The sequence below is a fragment of the Pelobates fuscus genome, chromosome 4 (assembly GCF_036172605.1).
Source record: "Pelobates fuscus isolate aPelFus1 chromosome 4, aPelFus1.pri, whole genome shotgun sequence".
NCBI classification, from domain to species: Eukaryota; Metazoa; Chordata; class Amphibia; order Anura; family Pelobatidae; genus Pelobates; species Pelobates fuscus.
Window position 1 is genome coordinate 45,548,981 of NC_086320.1, and position 17,435 is coordinate 45,566,415.

Below are 17,435 nucleotides of genomic sequence, written 5' to 3' on the forward strand. Positions count from 1 at the left end.
CATACAGATGAGTGTATCACTGGACAATAATTGGATGATAAAATATTTTGTTTAGGTACAAATTATAGCGAAACTGTAAATAGTATCTGACCGGGTGAAAATAGAGAAAAAAAAGTTTGTTTTATTTATACAAAGCAAAATACAATACAAACCCACTCTCCAGAGATGTTCTTGTGATGTTTTGATACAAGATTTTCTATATTTATTTACTTATTTATTTATTTTATCAATTATAACGTTGAGTGTGCATTTAGAGTCTCTACAAAATCTTAGCATAATTAATTGAAAAATGATAATATAGTTTAAAACAGATCAATGTATCTCCCTAATGTGGGAGCGCTGTGCCCTTTATTAGTGCCCAGCAAGTAATATGTATATATATACAAAAATCAAAATACAAAATAGCTCCTGCACTCACGCTCCAATATCCCTTAATGGCCGGGTGCCAGCCAAAGATAGCTTCAATATCCAAGAAAATCCAAATAGATGGCTGCACTCACGGTTTAAAAGTCCAAAGTTTAATGAAAAAACAATTAAAACATCAAGAGATCAACGTTTCAGTCTTGTCAGACTTTCATCATAATCCTGATGAAAGTCTGACAAGACTGAAACGTTGATCTCTTGATGTTTTAATCGTTTTTTCATTAAACTTTGGACTTTTAAACCGTGAGTGCAGCCATCTATTTGGATTTTCTTATATATATATATATATATATATATATATATATATATATATAGTTTTTATACTTTATATATATATATATATAAAGTTTTACAGATAACAGATTAGCTTATTGTACTGTTTTAAAGCCGTATTATTTTTTAAACTATTTTCATTGAGATTTTAATAAAAGTAAAAAAATGAGATGGCAGCTTAAAGCGGAACTGTCATTCTTTTTATGTGTTAGTTCCCCATTTTCTCAACAAAGAAAATTCCATTGAAGAATTTACTATGGCTAATAGTGCTACAGAGGTGAGTGGGAACACACTTACCTCTGAGACCTTTCTATGGTTAGTGCAGCATTGTCACTTCACGATGTTCTGGGCACACTCACACCTGCTCAGCCATCTACACAGAAATTGTGTAAATGTCCAAGCACCTTGAGGCACTACATCAGTAGTTGTATGTGCATGTGTGGATCAATCTGTGAGGTTGTTAATTTCAAATGCACAGAGAGCTAGACATAACCCATTGCTAACTTTTAGTTAGCTAGTTGGCTTGTGAAAACATCTCAGTAGTGATAGTTCTGCTTTAAGGCAATTTGAAGCTGAATTAAGAAAAATTCTGGGTGACAGGTAACTACATGAAAAATACTACATCTAGATATCTCAAAATGTAAGTTTTTATACATTTTGACAGTTTTATATTCTAATTGTCAAATAAATATAATTGTTAAGGCAGACATTGCAAAATGTGCATCATTGTTTTCATAAATCATTTTCTTAGTGCAGCTTTGAATACTTATTTCCCAGTAACACGGAGAAGTTATTCTTGTTTAAATAATGAGCACATGCTGATTTGATTTTTTTTATCGTTACCTAATGAGTGATTAGAACTTAAATGTTGGTTTCCAAGAATAAATGAAACATGAATGACTACCAAATATATTCAGCTACTTTTGAAATTGTTTATACATTATAAACATGTCACATTCAGTGTCAATCAATAAAACTATAATGACTTTATGTTATAAAAACATGAAATACAATTTCAGAGGAAGATAAAAATATTTCTTCAGTAGATGCTTACAGTTTAGTAAATGTAAAAATGTTGCCCTATTAATGGGCTTCAAACCATATGATACTTGTGCACAAATACATATACAAATGCATACACCTATTTTCAAAATAGCATACAATGAATACATTTAAATATAAACAACACATTAAAAATCTAAATTACCTAATATTGTTGAATGGTTTCTTTTAACTGATTTAGATTTTTTTTGGCTTATTTAATAATTAAATGAAAATGCCCTTTTCACATTATCTAATACATTTGATTCAGTTAGGAAGTAAACACAGTCCAAAAGTTCATTATATATATAAAGACAAAGGGAATTAGACTAAATCCAACCTATCAATTAAGATCAGTGATGGAAATAACTATCATGGTTCCATGAAACAACATCTATAAATCAATTTCTTATGAGTTTGGGTATCAACTGACTTAACCTATGAACCCAATAAATTGCTAAATATTTATTTATAGCCTGATACTGATTGTAGCTGGTGGCATTTGAATTGTAATATCGATAGAAGGACATTGTTTATGAAAAAATATTTTTTTTTTGTTTTCTAATCTGTAGTATATTTATAGGCAAGGTTAAAATAGCACAGTTATGCAGCATTTAATAGTTTTATAAGATATCATGCCTGCAGTTGGATATTTAATATAGATGAATAGTATATTCTGATCAAAGAGAATACCTATTTTAAAATAAAGATCATATAACACTTCTATGCATCTTTAACCATCCTGTTATGTCTGAAATGGGATATACATTTTCCTCATGCTATGCCATATGCAATAATATATTTATAGCTTAGAGTTGGAAGAGCTATTGTCGTGGCTCCTTCCCCTTTATGTGCAGTGAGATGAAAGTGAATACGCGAGGCATCAATATACCCATGGGTCAATGATCTTGGGCATTACCAGTCCCCTGACAGCAACAGCGCAAGCAACCTTCCTACATTATCCCAAGAGGATGCCCAGTGACCACGTCATTAATTGTTTGCTATTAATAAATGAATATTAAGGAGGTTTTATGTACATGGTTATGAGGATAAGTAGGCATTAGTAACCAAGCTTTATTTAGTAAATACTAATTGATTATATATACTTTTTTACATGGACATGAATACGGGTAGGTAGTCCACTGAAAAAATATATATATTTTTTAAATTTCTGTGGACTTATTTTAGGGAAACTGAGAACCTCCCTGATGCTTAACAGAAGTGGAAAATATAAATCTATCTATCTATCTATATATCTTTCCATCTATATATCTATCTATCTTTCTATCTATCTATCATCTATCTTTATGATTACATTGACCATTATAAGAATATTAGGGGTAAGGCATTCTCCAAATCAACAAAGTGCATTGTGAAATTGAGGAACTTCACACATCTCTTTTTATCTATATTTATTTGCATTTTAGATTCATTGTAATAATTATTATGCATATTAACTTAAGAGGCATCAATGATGTGTGTCCTTATAGATCCTGCTTTTATGTGATATGCATTGCTGGTTTAAATGGGAATGGCCACATCCTGGTAAATTGTAATGATCTGGTAACCTATCCCCAACATCTGACAGATATGGAATCTATTCTGGAATGGAGAATCTACCGTTGATTAATGTCAATGACTGTTATTATCTTTGCCCCTTTCTGCCACTGACCATACTAAGTGAATAAGGAGAAGCAGAAACAAGTGTTCTATGTATCCTCTTCCAGTACAGTTTTTGCCCTGGCTTTGCTAGGATTGAGTTGGGTCATGACGTCAGTTGCTGAATATTTACCATAAAGAAAATCTAGTAGCATGTCAAAAGTGGTTAATACAAGATATAGGTCATTTTAATATTTTACTCGATGGCATAATTTCCATAAAAGTGACCATTTCCCTTTAAGATTATCAGTTTGTTGTGGGAAAAGAACATTAGTGCTGGGTCTCTCAGGCAAATCTGTGGTGGTATGGGGATAACAGAATGCCAAAAATGAATATTATGAATAATATTACTATCAATATATTACATTTTAAAAATGTTTAAAGACAAATTCTGACTTTTCTGTCCTATTATTCACTGTTTATATTCTATCATTACTGGCCAGTTGTTTGTTTGGATCAGTATTTCTCGATTTCGTAGATAGCAGATCTGTAGGGAAGACACTATTAGGTATGTATGTGCTAAATATTTATTTGTATTTGTAGCATATGTGTTGATTTGTGTTTGTATTGTGTTTTACGTTGGTATTTTTCTTATATTGTGTATAATTCCACATCATATGATGTGATTTTGTCACATAATTGTGTATCACTTGGTAGAGAGTAATAAACACTTGTTGTTAATAATTTAACCATATCATTATACTCGGTTAAAAGAAATGAATAATATCAACTCTGTTTACTAAATCTGTAATGTGCATGAATGTTTCACTTGGATATCACTATTAATATTGCTGTGGATATTTAAGGAAATACATAGTTTTAATCCAGAGGAATTTGCTTAATGAGTTGGTTTTCTTAATGGAAATTACAATAACATATAATATTCTGCTGGTCTGATGAAACTAGGAATATTGAGCTTTATACATTTTTTCACAGCAGTGTGTACAATTCACATGTTTAGTTTATTTATACATAGCTAGCATCGGATTTTACTCCATTTATGCCTACATAAGCCTAATGATGAGCAATGACATGGAGAAAAAATGTTAGCTACATTCAGTAACAATGTAGTAAGTTACAGGTTTCAATATAGTTTGATCAATATGCATGATTTTTAGTCTCAGTACTCTGTGTGAGTTAAGTGAACATAGACACAACACCTCCTAACATTTGCAGTGCCCTAAGTAAAAATTTGTAGGACCCAGCATTCACCCACACCATCATTCACACAAACATATATATTCAAATAGCAGTGCTCATACATACATGCATGCATACATAACTAGTACACAAGACTTAAACATAGACTGTGAAAATATACTCTCATAAATGTTACTGCCTTTATGTCAGTTAAATCAAACAATATCCTTCAGTCTCTTAAATTATGTAAAATGCTGTGTTCTTAACTATAGTTTTACAGTTAAGTCTTCCATTTCTTCAATTGAAATGGTTTACTGGTGAAAGCTGTAAAATATAGGTGTGTAGACATATTTCCTTTTTAATCATTATATTTTTCAGTAAATTATTGAATATTTTGTGCTTAGATGTAATATTGATATTTCACTCTAGTTTAATAATGATCGTATTTTTAAACATTTCATAAATCAAGTAGAATCTTTTATGTAATGAATAATTCTCTATTTGTGATTTATATTTTTATTTTTTTATTTTTTAATTCTTTATTTTTTGTAGTGCATATAAATGGTACAGGCATGCATGAGGTGCCCCGAAAGCAGTCCTCAGGCTTTTCCCAGCTAAACATGTGGGACATAAGATTAACAGGCACATTTTTTTTTCTGTTGTCAGGTTTAAGTAATCTGCTTTTCTAAGAGTAAGTTTAAACAAACTGTGTTTAGGCTTAATCAGTATATAATCTATTATATCGATGTCACAATTAACGCATGGATACATGTAAGTAGGCTTAGTTACAACTGAGTAGTAGTATGTCTATGCTAACAGTGGATTATAGAACAAAACTGAGGCATAGAACATAGATAAAATACCACTGGGAGTGGAGTCTTAAGAAAGAGTGGGTTACACATTTCTGTTGTAAGTCTGGTAGGTACTTTGCTCTGCGCTTTCTCCCCTTGCCCCACATGGGCTTCTGCAATGCATCCTTGGCAGTATTGGTCTGGGGTCCCATTCAGCCAATGTCTGTCAGGGGTACCTCACTTTCCTGCAGGTTGTCGTGGTATAGTGAGTCTCTGGGTCCGTGGCCAGTTAGATGGAGCTGGTCTGCTAGCAGGGTCTGAATCTGACTCATAGCAGGGTGTTGCGGTCTTTTGAACCCTGGGACCTTATGGTGGGGTAAGTGAGCTTGTCGTGTCGGGCATTTCCGAGGTGCTTGCTGTTCCTGGTGATGGCTCATATGCAGCTTCGACTTCCTATGCTGGGGAGGAGCATGCAGCTTGGTCCTGGGACTGGGGAGTCCTGTGTGGTACTGTGTTCTTGTAGCTTAGGTCCCCTGCCTCCCATGCCATGTGGGGCAGTTGTGTCGGTGGCCATCTTAGAGGGTGAGCCGGTTCGCTCCGGTGTTGCGGCTCCGGATCAGCCATGCAGCCATCTCCCCTGTGGGGACCGGGATATCCCCCCCCGGTCCAAAGGGGGGGGGGGGGGTGAACGGAGCCGGGCAGGCCCCAGGTCGGTCGCTTGGTAGTAGTGGCCGGGACGGAAAGCGAGGCAGCGGCCGTCCGCCCCACTCCCCTCCCGGGTAGGCCTCAGTCCCAAGTCCCCGAGCATCTCACCAGGACCCAGAGTCACCCGGTTTCAGGAGCTCCAGCTGCACTGGGACACTTCAGGGTCTTGTTCCACGGGTTTCCAGGGTGTTACCAGCTTTAGGAGGCCGGTTTCTAGCCAGAAATAGCCATTTTCCTCAGGAGCCGTGGTGACCTGCAGCCTGTCAGCATGGCCGCCCGGCCCCGCCCCCTGATTTATATTTTTAATTACACATGTAAGAAACAATAGTTTAATTCTGTCAAACCAAGCCACTACACCTCAAACCTATAAAAAAAAAAATTAAATTCCCCGTCATTTAGTGACAGCAGCAGTCTATGGAGCTGTAATGATAATAAACACTTGACGTGGGCACAAGGTCTTTAGGGAACAACATTTTATTAGATGTTAAGTGCCAAGTCCTCCTTTTTACATTATAACCAATACTGTAATGTAAGACAAATGACAATAAGTGCTATCAAAAATAATAACATTTCTAATATGTCATTTATTTTTATTCTTGATGTTAAAATAGATGCATAACATATAAGCACTCTTGGTATGTACATCTAGGGGAAGTGAAATTATTATAAATAACTGCTAACAGTGTAAAGATTACCCTGAGTAAGCCACCTCTGCTTACAAAAGTGTTGCTAGGCAATAAAAAGCCCAGAGGCTCAGCTCAAGGGTACATTTTATGTCCCTTCTATATACTTTACTTAAGCCCATTCCAAGACTTCACTCTATACCCGACTCTATACTCTGGTGTATGCTCACTTCTACACCCTAACTTGCTCTTTGAATCACATTACTGCACCAAAACTTTGTATGGATTCAGAGTATTATATAAAACTGTATTTAAATGTATTACTTGTAAATACTGCTAGATTAACCCCACACTGTTTATTACTATTTATCCAAAACATAATTAAAGCCTGTATCCATTGCATTAAATCCCTGCATCCACATATTACTCTATAATGAAAGGGATGCTCAAGTAAACAATTAAAAAAATATAAAAAATACCATTTAGTATACATACCATTAATGAAAACATACATGCATTTAATTCTGCATTTTTACATTGATTGCATATCTAAAAACAGCTTGCAAAAGATGCAGATCTCTTATATGAAGCCACTGCACTCCCTCCCATTCTAACCACACCCAGATTATCTGTGGCTTTTTATTCACAGACAAGGGAGGTGCTTTGGGCTGCCCCTTGAGTTTAGCTCCGCTGAGCTAACCAAACCAAACCAGGAAGTAATATGCTCAGTTATCTGATTAATAGCCAGGGAGTGTAATAAGGTTAATTTATAAAAGTGACAATTTCAAATGAACTCTAATGAGACACTCTCTTCGCACATAAAACTACAGCAAGCCGACTTGCTTTAGGTTTCTGAAGTGTCTCCTTAAATCCAAATATGGTGCATTAAAGTGGCACTGTTACAATCATATAATTGAAGATGTTATTTCTCTTTTAATATTATAAGGGATTGTGACTAACAATAATGCAATTCCAAAAGTGGACACAGGTTTTTGCCCTGCATCAATGCCTCTGTATGTTTGAACTCATTTCAAACGTGTGTGTGAATGGTGTGCCTGTGATTTAGCACTACTGACATGCTCTTTATGGGGTGAATCACTGTCTGGTGCCCCCTCCTTTTGTGCCATGTGTCCTTCTTGGTAGTTGATAGGTTAGCCATGACAGGTTGGCAATAGGTAGGATGACCTTATTGATGGCATTCCAAAAAAAAAGAGTGTAAGGAACCATTTTAGCATACCACCATTCTTTAGAACAGTGTGAGATGAAATAATATGATATACAGTAGCTGTTTTTGTGCATATTGAAAGGTTTCAGTATTGCTGTTTCAAAATTTTGCCCAGTTTTATTTATTTCCACTTACATATGCAGGTGCTAATCTCTGAGTCTCAGATAAGTGGGTGACTATTTGTGAAAATCAAATACACTATCGGAACACTTAGCACCTTCTAGTGGCTACTGGTGGTTCCTAAATCACAGGCATACCTTTGGAGGATTTTTGAATGACATTGATTTAAAGACAGATGACTTGCATAACTTCAAGTCATTGAGTCACTTAAATATACTGTTACTTTCTCTTGATGATCTAGATACTGGAAATTTTGTATTTCACAGCATCATGTATTTGTCATTTTCTTTTTCTTTTTTTTGGTATTATGTACACACATAGAGTATGCATATGTATATATTTTAACATTAAATATCAAATAACAAATTAATTTTAGAAATATTGTTACATTTGTTTTTCAGTATAGGTCATGTTATTTCTTTGTCGCTAAAACCCTTTATAACTGGTGGATTGTCAGTCAGAGTTTAAGGTCCATATCTTGTGTATTCTCATTTCTACATTGTTTATACTGTAGTTGACATTGGAAAGACTCAGGGTCTCAACCCACACAAATCACACACAGCAATTGGGTTTATCTGAATGTGTCAGTACCTAATGTGATGACATGACATGTCCTTCTTATTAGGGAATTAAGCAAATCATCTATTGTCTTATTTTTGTAAAAAATAATGTATTTTTAAATTATAAATTAACACAATATATCATAGTATATATATTATGTATTATATATAACACAATATATCATAGGCTATACATATACATATATATATATATGTGTGTGTATATATATATATATATATATATATATATATATATATATATGTATAGCCTATGATATATTGTGTTATATATAATATATATATATATATATATATATATATTACATATGCTGTGTGGGCATTAATAATATAAAATCACATTAAGCAGTTTCAGTCCAAATAAAGTCTTACATTTTTAAAAACCTTATTATCTGATTAATTTCTAAAGTTTTATAGCATTTTCTAAAGTGTTGAAATTTTCCACTGTGCAATACATAAAACACAAAACATCGTTATTTTAAAACCAATAAAAGCAGAATGGATATTATGAAAACATGCCAATCTGAAATAATTCTAACTTTTTTTTGGCAGAAACATCCATTCAATCGATTTATAGTATTGACAATTATGACCTTAACAGTATTGTTCTAATTTATATGTTTCAAAATCTATCCATTGTAATTATTTAATGGTAAGATGTACATACTGCAGCATGAAAGATGCATTATACAGTCAGACCATGAAGGAGAATAGTAGATACAAAAGGCAAAACAAAACTCGAATTCTCGACTCACAGTACTGATAGTGTTATATGGTATGTCATAAACAAATATGAATACCGCACTCAATCAATAGCATAAATAATTGTTAAACCTATGCTTAATTTCATAGTATTTATTGTAAAGCTTATAAGTATAATTATACTTATAAGCTTTACAATAAATACTATGAAATTAAGCATAGGTTTAACAATTATTTATGCTATTGATTGAGTGCGGTATTCATATTTGTTTATGATATTGATTAGGAGGTTTTTTAGTAGGGTTATACCTCGAATACCGGCACCTAACACTTAATTGAGTGCCAGCACAAATTGTTTTTCTTTATATGGTATGTCCACAAATTTCTTTTGCGGCAAGCTTTTGACTTGACATAAAAGTATGTGCGTGGGGGATATATCTTATTGTTGATACCAATTTTAAATTCATCCAGAAATACTAAAAAAAAAATCTATTTCCTAGAAATTCATTTTATCACCAATATCCAAAAAAAACTTTTTAGTAGGGAGTGATGGATTACATGTCAGAACTAACAATAAAAGTAATTTTACATGCAAGGAATACTTCCTGCAGGTTTGTGTAAATAAAACTCAGAGCCAAACATAATATTGAGAAAAAGCTTTCATATTGGAAAAATATTGAAGTTATATATTTTTATACATATTGCAGCTGATGTTTAACTAGGTATTTGGTGTATGGCTGTTAAATGTTGCGGTATGCAACATTCAATGACAATATGTTTACATTTCAGCAAAACCAATTATAAGTAGATCGTGCACTAATGTTATGTGCAATGTATTATATAATGAACTAAATTATATGGCTTATTCTTTATTAAACTAACAATTTCACTTACATTACCATGTTAAATTAAGCAGACATTGCAACATTTATGATTATAATTAAGTGCTGCATAATTCCATAAGTCTACAAAGTAAGACAATACAACTTGATATGTGAATTAATATTGACGAAAATAAGCAATTACTATTGAGAAATCATTGTTTTTTTTAGGGGTCTTTTGCAGATATTTCATACATCCTGTAGTTCAAGAATTATAAATAAAAAAATATGTATCAGATTAGCAATGAATAAATATTAATTTATAAGATGTGTATATGATTTATAATACTGTCAATAATATCATTCCTAATAATATTAGCATTATGTATATTTTTCATTAAGGAAACAGTTTTTGACCTGATTATATATAGAAATAAATAATACTGTAAAATAATACAACTTTAACTTTATTGTATTTGTTAAATATTTTGAGGTTTCAATGTGTGTTATGTTGGAATATAACTATGCATCTCACATTTAAAATAAATGTCATGTTAATCTTCTTAAAGGAACATAATTTGGTAGTGTAGAGGTTTAAAATCCTGTGTAGACATGGATTTCCTATAATTTGGTAAAAAAGAGGGCTTTAATGAGTAGATTAGTCTGTGTTGGTATGGGTCTCTATGAATCAAACTGTGAAGATATTGGCCCAGAAGAGGTTTATTTAAGAAATAATTTAACTGCATTTTGTAGTATTGGATGGATTTTTAACTCAAAATGTAACTCATTAGAATCATGTCTTGGACCATTGCGCCAAATAGATATTTTTGCAAATAAATCATGTAAACATATGCCACAATCTCTATGACTAGGAATAGTAAAATAAAAATAAGTGTTGTGTTGATATAAAAGAATATATTATCACATTTTTAAATAACTAAATATAATCTTAGTTTTATTTTGCAGAATAACAGGGATTGTGTCTCCTGTGACTATAATGACTAGTTTGTGACCGAGTCCTTATTTTTAACAAGTATATTTAATAACTGATTAAGTGAGCATTTTTCAACATTAGGAAATATTGTGCTAAGACCATTTTAAGAAACACATATGAGGGTGCTGACACATTTTTGGCATTAACAAAAACTAAATGAAGTCAAGCAGTAAATTATAGAGCAAGTCTCCCAGTAGTGATATATTGGCTTTGGGGCATTAATTGCCATGAGCAGAATGCCCCAGCAATTCTTTCCGTCTTCAATCCTTTTTGTCAGGTATATTTTAAACTTGATATAATATAATATGGCATTCATAACATTTGCTATGAGCTTTGTAAGTAAGCTGTTATTTATTAATTCTCAGCAGTAACCTGCGTAGCATATATTATTTAATTATTATAAGTTAATTTTTATTAGTTCAGATATATGTATAATTGTTATATCCCTAAATTCTATATTTTTTTTTTCCTACAAGGAGATCCTGTCCAAGATATTAACCCATTTATTAGGTATACATTTCTTACAACTACACAACCTCTTATAGGTTAAACATAAAATGCTGTAGGTTCAACCAAAATAAGAAGATATTGATCTGTTTTTCCATTCTCAATATCTGAATAGTCACATATCAACTTTTAATTATTTTGTTTGTATAAACACATATTGATGAGTTTACAGCAAGTTAACTGGTTTTTGAAAGAAAGTCAGTTGACTAATTTTAGACAATATTTAGGCTATTATATAGTAGAAAATAGAAACATGCACAGACTTGAGATGACAAAAACATTAACTGTTCAAGCCAACTTGATACAATATAAAATTGAGCATTCATTTTGATTGGGTTTTATGCACTTTTAAGAGTATCAAGCAATCAGCACAATGATGTTACTACACAGGTAACAGTAGAAAACAATTATAAGTGAAAATAAGAAAATAGATGAAAGTGACAAACATGCAAGTTACATTTTAAATATCATTATTGATCGTATTTTAAATGTTTACAGAATACCTTTTCACTAGTTGTTAAAAATATATCAGGACATAAAGGATGCAAATATAAAATTCCTTAGTTAAGCAATAATTTTGGATTTGTTAGGAAGAAAAAAAATGGCTGCCATTATGACTAGCTGACTTGTAATACTTATAAAACATGTCAGCTATTTTTCTAGACCGCCTCAACCTTAATTGAATTGAGTTTTGAATGCTTAGGCATATTTTTTTTTCTTCATTGAATTGCTGACTCTAAGATAGTTGTTTTCCAAATCAGCTATTTCACTTGTCATTGAGTGAGTAGATCTCAAAGTCAGTGCAACTCGTTGTTAATTGATCTTAGTATAGGAAGGCAACTAAACATGTTACACATTTTCCACAAGGTCCTGCTTCCAAACTAGCGGAATACTTTTATTAATTGAATGCTTAACTACTATAAACTTTCCTGAGATCATAGCTGTCCAAGGCTGTACAGACTTCTATGGAAAGACAGACAGACATATTATGCATAAGTAAAATGTCTGCATTATTACATCAGGAATTGGAGGTCCAGTGTCTGGATACTTGGACATTCCTTATATTTTGTCGAACCTCTTACAAAACTGTTTTGGCAAAAATGGTGGGATGGTTCACAAAGTTTGCTTACACCATATCCAGTGCAAACAAATATAGTGGTTATGCTGATTAAAATGTGTCTTTTAAAGTGATCTCCCTCGGCACAGTTTTACATTTTGTATAATAAATCCCTAATTATTTTTCATACTTACTGAGTTATATGTGGATACTTGTTTTACATATGTAGAGATTTTTACTTTCTATCTCTGTATTGCAATAAACTTGCATGTTGCTTTTTTAATGACAAATGTATTTTGTTAGTGGTGGTTTTTAGTTTGTATCAGTTTTGGATGAATGACCCAGACAGTGTTCTTGTATGTATATCACAGTCCATAGTGTCAGAAGATATGCACTGTTGTGTCAGATATCTTCACAATACATGACATTGGCTACTGCTGACATCTACAACTATGAACAGTAAGTTCACACATTCATTTTCACAGTTTAGTTTATATTAAATTGATAACTGAATCAAGTTGAGTGAAATATAATGTAGGTTTTTCTCTCATTCTGTTACAATGATGAACATGTCATCTGTTTTGTAAGATAATTTGTAAAAGTTGTTATAGAGTTATGTTCTGCCATAAGACATTGGCATATTGAAGTGCCATCCTGGGCACCAATTCCATCCATATGCGGGATATTGCTGTAGAGATGTCAAATCCATGATCACAAGTATAGTATTGGCAGGACAATTTATAGTCTGGCTGACATAGTTCAGGAAGCCTTCTGTAAAACCTGTTGCTATTAATGACAAATGGATTTAGAGTATTCCTGTAACATTTGTTCCGTTCACATGCTTATGCATTTGAACAGATATAAGTCTAGTTTCATAGTTTGGTGGTTAATTGAGTCATGTTCTGTAGACTGTCCCCAACGTGACAATAATTGCTAAACTTTATATTACTTTCCATAAACAATGTTTTGAGTTGAATTAATCTTTGAATTTTGCCTAGATCTTTATAATGTCCACCATTCCTTCTTTCTTTTATTGTGGTTGTGTGATTATTCCTAAAATTATATAATGTAGCTTTTTAAATTATGAACGATAAAACATGGTTACATTTGATATTGCTTTGGTACCAACAATAGTGTGTTGGGACTTTGATTTAGAGCTGAAACCCAGATGCAGATATTAAACACATCTCTGAGAATAGGTTCTCTGTGAGAATGCCCATAATGGAGACTGTTTTTCAGAAAGTCTGTGTTACTACAGCGACTAGCACAAACTAAAGAAAAACAAAGCAAAATATGGTAAATAGTGCTTGGTAGCATACAACCAGGGTCAGAGTTGGCGTATCCAATGTATCTGATTCAATGTGGGAATGTAGCAGTCAGGCATGGTTCAAAGATCAGTGCTGGTGAAGAGGCAAGCTAGTGGTCTGTTTTCCATAGATCAATACAGAAGCAAGAAGGGCAGGATATAAACTCAGGAAAAAGTCACATCAACTGCAGAGATATATGTACAATTACCAAGTGCTTTCTGGAGCTTCATGAGGTAATTACAAGACAGGCACTTGTCATGTAGGGTCTGTCATCAACGTTTGTTTTGATAGTAGACAGAGGAAACCACACTCACCAGGCAGCCATGGTGCACAGGATCCAAGGATGGGCAGACCCCAGGTAGATATATCAAATAAAGTATTGGTCCAAACACTCAAGTTAATAGCTAAAATTCAGCTTTATTGGAGCAAAAACAGCAATATTTCGACCAAGCTTGACAAAAACCCATATGGTTGAAACATTGCTGTTTTTGCTGCAATAAAGATGCCTTTTGGCTATTATCTTGAGTGCCTTGGTCATTAACTTTATCATTTACATTGTTTTAAATTTTTTTGTATATTTTTTAAAATCTGGTTGTTCTTGTGTAGATTATTATTATTATTATTGCCATTTATATAGCGCCAACAGATTCCGTAGCGCTTTACAATATTTTGAGAAGGGGGGGATGTAACAATAAATAAGACAATTACAAGAAAACTTACAGGAATAATAGGTTGAAGAGGACCCTGCTCAAATGAGCTTACAGTCTATAGGAGGTGGGGTATTAGAAACATTAGGATAGGAAATATCAAGTAGGAGTGAAGCAGAGCTGGAGGAGAGAGCAAAGCACTATCCCATAGGAGAGCAAGAGACAGGTATGTAAGGGAGAGATTACTCTGGGAGGCCATACGCTTTCCTGAAGAGATGGGATTTAAGGCCCTTCTTAAATGATTGAAGACTAGGGGAGAGTCTGATGGCAGTAGGCAAGTTAGATGATCGACATAAGTTACCGTTTAAGCCTGAACTCAGCTATACATCAAAAATGCATAAACAATTAAAATCTGAATGCAAAACAAATTGACACTCACCATTTGTAAGTCTGATTAAAGGGCGACAATGCTTTAGTGCCTTTTCTGAATATAATTACACTCTTAAATTTTCAAGTGAAACCTTATTGAAAAAATATTTCTCACCCCACTTAAAGAGTAATGTATTCATTTTTTATTCTGATGGTTGAACGCACACAAAATATTTGTATGAGTCAGTCAATTATCACAATTGTTGTGCATTACTGATTAGAAATATATTTAAGCACAGGGTCGACCTTGAAGAGCATTAGATTTATCAGAATGTTCTTATAATAAGCAGAAGGGCAATCATCTTAATTCATTTTTTTTTTTTGCTGACTAAGGGCTCTGGCAAGCTAGATCTTTTTTGTCTTTTGTCTCCTTCACCTAAGCACTTTGCTGAATTGGAGCTTTCACTGCATATACTTTACAAATCTGCTTATCAGTGTCAATTTCCTATTCATTTATGAATTCTGTAGAGATCATCAGTTAAGGGATTTTTTTTAAATAAATTGCCGTTTACATTAAGATTTAATTTAAAGTATCACTGTAAAACACATGAACAATATGTTTTATAAAAGTACGTTGATTTTAATGGTATGCAGCATTATGTAAATCGAACTTGAAGAAATGATTACTGAAAATTCCATTTATTTTAGAAATATTCTGTTAATTTCCATATAATAGGTCTGATAAGAATCATAGAATTGCATGTGTATTGTGGCCAACTGGTCAAATCTTACTGATACACTTAACTTCAGTAATTAAATGTTTATGCAATCTCCACATAAGTAAATGATGAATATTTGCTTTATAAACAAATACATTGCTTTAAAAAAACAAGAGTGTAAAAAAAAAAGCCAATCTTATAGTGTATATGCATTATTTTTTAATATTAAACATAACAATTGGTTAGGGTGCCACTTTAACACAAGCTTTTACAGTAGCTATTCTGAAGTTGGCTAGTTAAATCAAATTTCTTTGCCTGTAAATTTGTCTGACTGCTAAAATATTGCTCATATTGTGACTCTGTCTCCCAAATTAAAATATTTTCAAACTGTGCCTGTTGGAGCAGAAATTAAGATAAAATTATTGTGCTTGTCATACTACACAGTAGATGGATCTGTGCATAGTTATAGAAAGAACTGCAGTTTATCCCTACTCTTTATGAGTAACTTACTGACTTTTTTTTTTACAGTTATGTTGTTTCTGTTACTTAGATCTAAGCCCTGTTTCGAGAGTGTAATATCTTACATTCATTTGAATCTTTTTATTTCAGCAAATTTATCTAACAGGTTATGGAGCAAGTATATTTTTGCAGCACAACTCTGCTATATGCATGAATGATAAAAAAATAAAAGAACTTGGGGAGATATATGGCTCAGTAATAAAAACTAAACATTTTGATTCAGAGATTAAATTATTTGGAAGGAAATTTACTAGAAGGGATGTGCATGGGTATAAAATGTGGTTCGGTTCGGCACTTCCGAAACTCAGGACTTCGGCAATTCAGAACTTCGGCACTTCGATTCGGTCCGGAACTTCCGAAATTCGGGACTTTGGGAATTCGGCAATTCAGGACTTCGGCATTTCAGGAATTTGGGACTTCGGGAATTCGAGACTTCAGCAATTCCATAACTCTACCCCTAACCCTACCCTTACCCCATAACCCTAACCCTACCTCTAACCCTAACCATACCCCTAATCCTACCCCATAACCTTAACCCTACCCTAACCCCTAACCCTACCACTAACCCTACAAGGGATAGGGGTAGGTTTAGGGTTAGTGGTAGGGCTAGGGGTAGGGTTAGAGGAATGTTGGGGTAAGGGTTAGGGTAAGCAGTAGGGTTAGGGGTAGGGTTAGGGCTAGGGTTAGGGTTAGATTCTTGTCATCATTCCCTTAATTTTACCTCCCTCTCCTGTTTGTCCACTTTTCAGAAATCCAAAGCACTTCAGCACTTCCGAAATTTGGCAATTCAGTTTGGATCGGCATTTCCGAAATTCGGCACTTCGGCAATTCAGGATTTCGGCAATTCAAGACTTCGCCAATTCGATTCGGTTCAGCATTCCGAAATTCGGCACGTCCGAAATTCGGCACTTCGAACATTCAAAACAAATTTCACATGTCTATTAACTAGGTAAAATATTGATAAATTATATTATTGAAATATCTGGAAATACATTAAACATTATTACATCCAAATTGCTTTAAGTAAACAGAAGAAAATGGCAAGAAGAATGGACAACAACATTTTAGTGGCAATATTTGCTAAACAGACATAAACAGCAGAATGGTCTGGAAAGAACAGAAAAGCAGAATCAATTATTTGCAGATATATACAGGAAATATTGTGCAACAGGAGGAAGGAGAAAGCCAGTAGATGGAGGGAACCAACAGCAGAGA

General features: G+C 33.4%; 1 protein-coding gene across 1 annotated transcript in view; it reads left to right on the top strand.

Annotated features, from left to right (window-relative positions):
- CSMD3 (CUB and Sushi multiple domains 3) overlaps positions 1-17,435 on the top strand; it is a 1,213,223-nt gene that overhangs the window by 499,765 nt on the left and 696,023 nt on the right. The gene's annotated exons all lie outside the window — the stretch shown is intronic.